The 3,689-nt window shown below is 40.0% G+C and overlaps 1 long non-coding RNA gene across 2 annotated transcripts; it reads right to left on the reverse strand.

Annotated features, from left to right (window-relative positions):
* Positions 1–1,270: 1,270 nt before the first annotated feature.
* Positions 1,271–1,897, reverse strand: LOC124335757. Of its 2 annotated transcripts, XR_006916894.1 has the most exons (3): positions 1,835–1,897; positions 1,553–1,693; positions 1,271–1,481 (listed from the first exon to the last, which is right to left on the reverse strand). It is a non-coding gene; the product is annotated as an uncharacterized LOC124335757 (long non-coding RNA). The 2 variants fall into 2 exon arrangements; XR_006916893.1 differs by lacking the exon at positions 1,835–1,897 and having other exon boundaries at positions 1,553–1,793.
* Between the last annotated feature and the right edge of the window lie 1,792 nt (positions 1,898–3,689).

Consider the following 3,689-nt stretch of genomic DNA (forward strand, 5'->3'; position numbering starts at 1 on the left):
GTGTCAGAGTCATATTTACTCTACTTGTCCTGTGAGGACACGAGCAACATCTTGAGCTAATTTTTTTACTTAAAACGAACCGCTTCTCCAAAAAACAATCGACATATATGTAGTTTTCCTAAATATGGCAACATCACCCCGCTATCCCCTGGCTGAGGGCAGTTGAGAAACACCCAACCAGGTGACCCAGGATAATCCTCCTCCGTATCACCTTAAGTTCAAGCTTTAATTTAGAATATAGCAACCGAGTTAAGATACCCGTTTCGGCACTTTTTTCGGCACTTTGAATTTTGGCGGTTTCGGCGCCAATTTTTTCCGTTCCGGCACTATTATTTCTGTTTCGGCACCGCCCCAAAAATTCGTAAACAATAAATTCCACTAGGTTCCTTTTGGCAGTCCTCGAGCGATTCTGTCCAACCGACTTCTAATAATCCATCTCTAACACCTGATGATGATATTGGTTCTACGCATAACTCTTTTATCGACGAAATGAATTCAAGGCAAAGACAAGGGAACAGCAGTATTGGCAATGCCTTAATCGTCTTGGCAGACTATAAAAAAGCACCTCTTCAACATTGGAATGAGGACCCTTTTAAGTTCTGGAGTATGAAAAAAGGGAAGGGGTTCTTCGTCCTCTTTTTCCAATCGCAATTAAATATTTGTGCGTACCAGCCACATCTGTTCCTTCTGAGGAACTTTTTTCGTGTGCTGGAGATCTCATTAGGGAAGCACGGAACAGGCTTTTTCCTGACAATGTGGATATATTATTGTTTCTTTATAAAATGCTTGATGTTGTAGAAATAAAAATAAAAATAAAATGACAGAAGATGGCAGTCGATAGGGTTCTTCAACATGTACTCATTTTTGTTATTGCTCCTTTTTCCAACCTTCGTCGTTCACTGTAGGAGAAACTACTTGAGAAACTAGATCTGGAACAGCGTTAGAGCCAGAGCTCCCGAGCGATCCTGTGAGGTAACTTAAATATGTTTGAATTGCAGGAATTTTCTTATATAGCGCTTGCAACAAATTTGGAGGAATCAGCTGTAAAAATTCTCTCAGCCACGTTTGACAGTTATTTTTAAAAACGTTTTAGCATGGGGATTGCTTGGTTGTTGAAACTTGTTTGGCTTTCGTCAACAGTTCACTGGGACAAGTCTCGATGGTGCTGAAATACTTGGCTTTCTCGAAGATTTCATAGTCGACACCGTATGCACGGCTGGCTTGAAGAAGGCCATTTTCACCCTTGCCAGCTTCGAAAATATACATTTTATTGCCTCTGGGAAAGTGAACGACCAGGGCCCAATGCTGGATGTTCTTAGGATCCGTGTCAGTGTTTTTTTCACCTGCGGGAGAAAAAGAAGAAGAAGCAGCCCAGCTGCCTAAATCGATGGAATCGAAATGCAAATTTGGCCTTTCTGATCTTTTCGTCACATTCTTGTAATTTCACAAGGTGAGCGTTCACAGATGGGGCGCCACTTGAACTTTCATTTTGGAACAACAAAGAAGAAGAAGAAATAAGATGAGTTGTTTTTAAAAAGTACAATTTGAATACCTTGGGAGAAGGGAACTGCTTGCAGCTCGTCTGACAACGGCAGATGCAGCAGAACCCATTTTATCGTAAAAAGAAATTTGGTCCGAAAGGTGCAATATTTGTTGGGGAATGAAACTCATTGCATCAGTTCAGTTGTGATTTCTTGTCAATTAAAATCGTAATTAGGAATTTGTATCAATTTTGATGATTTCTTATATGATGCGGTTTGCACATGTTCTCCGTTCACGACAATCGAATTCATTTTTTAAACTAATGCTACGGTCATTAAAGATTGATTAATACCTTTATTAAGAGAGGCTATTTCTTGCGATGAAATTTTCAAGAATGACGTGCGACAGACGCGATGGATCGTTTTGGCAGTGCGGATATGTTAGTTATTCAATGCTAAAAAGGGTTGGGAATGAAATAGCTGACGAAACAAAAGAAACGCAATGCGTATCAACTTGAATAAATATTATATGTCTTGGTTCAATTTTCAATCTGTAAAAGGCGAAAGGTTTCGCTTTTTTTAGGTTTAGGCGCTCTTTTTCAAAACAAAAACAAAAACACTTTATGAGGCTTACGAGGTTCACTTCATCATCAAACGGAAGCCTTGCCTGAAATCGCCTGAAACACGACGAAGGATCGAGGCTTCACTGTACTGTTATAAGAATTCAGTTTATACAGTACAACTAAATAGCCTGGTATCTCCAGCAGGTGAAATTCAGAAATTGTTCACTTAAATGAAAGTTCCATCTGGGTTTCATGATATGAATATAATAAGTTCTGGAATCTATGATTTAACAAGCGAGATGTCAATGAAAGAACAGGACTCCTCTTGACTATTCAAGATTTGCCACCAGAATTTGATTTTTATCTTAAGTAGCCTATGTGCATTATATTGCTAAATCCATTTGTCTTTCAGTGTTTCTGTTCTGATTAGATTGATGATTTGATGAAAGGTTTTAGAGCAATGCAGAGAAGTGTTAGATGCTATTGTCAAGTGCTACCCTCATAAAATGAAATTAATGTTGAGGAAATACAAGTTCCAGGTATGCGAAATATCTTGCTATCAAGTGTGATTGCCTTTTTTAGAAATAATTTATTTGCCAAATGGGGCCGTCAAATCTAAGACGTATTTATTCGAAACGAGTTAACAGCGATGATAGGACGAAGATTTACTCAAAGCCGCACTGAGCCCTAAGCCTGCCGGGTATTGCAAACAATTTCCGCAATTTCATGTTTCGTGTATTGCCGCACTTGAAATAACCATTTATTTCATGTTCAATAGGAAGGAGGCTCCCACCTAACCACAGCGTTCGAATATCCTATTGTATAGAATAAAAAATTTTGCGCGAAGATGTGATTTGTGATTGAAAGAACAGCAGGACAACAGTTGCAATGGCGGCGTGGGACAGAGGGGCTAAGCCCGCTGCACCTAAAGCCGCCCTTTTTGGCGAATCGCAAGTCTTGCCGAGCGGGGCTTACTGATCAAGCGTGATAGCGGTTTCCTCCGAACACCCAGCAATCAAACATTTCAGGTTTTAAAACCAAGGACAGCAACTTCCGATGAAATTATGCGACCTCTATCGGGAAACTCGCGCGCACAGCAAGAGATCGGAATTACTAACACAACCATACAAAAATATTTACAAATGACATTTTACTTCAAATCCACAATGAATGAAAAATATCTGCCCTTCGGGAACCTCTCCAAGGACACTCGGCGCATTGGTAACAGTAGTACATGCCGGAAACAGGCTTACTAGCGCCACTGTCCTGAAAAAAAATATTTTAAATCACCCCTAGATGACTTGAAAAATAATTTTTTGCTTTTGTGCCGAAACGGACACAGTTGGTTCCGAAAAAGACACAATTTGTGCCAAAACGGAGAATATTAGTGCCGAAACGGAGAATATTAGTACCGAAACGGAAATATTTTTTAATGAACGAGGAGATTTTGAATACAAGGGGGGACCAAGCGTTTTATATGGGTGCCGAAAACGCCAAAATAGAAAGTGCCGAAAAAAGTGCCGAAACGGGTGGACACCATTGGAAATATGCCACTCAGCCCGGACACGAAGAGATAAATTGTCCATATTCAGAACCAAGAATATTCAGGACGACCTCTTGGAAAATACATCGGTGGTATGTAGCA

Source organism: Daphnia pulicaria, chromosome 4 (assembly GCF_021234035.1).
Source record: "Daphnia pulicaria isolate SC F1-1A chromosome 4, SC_F0-13Bv2, whole genome shotgun sequence".
NCBI lineage: Eukaryota > Metazoa > Arthropoda > Branchiopoda > Diplostraca > Daphniidae > Daphnia > Daphnia pulicaria.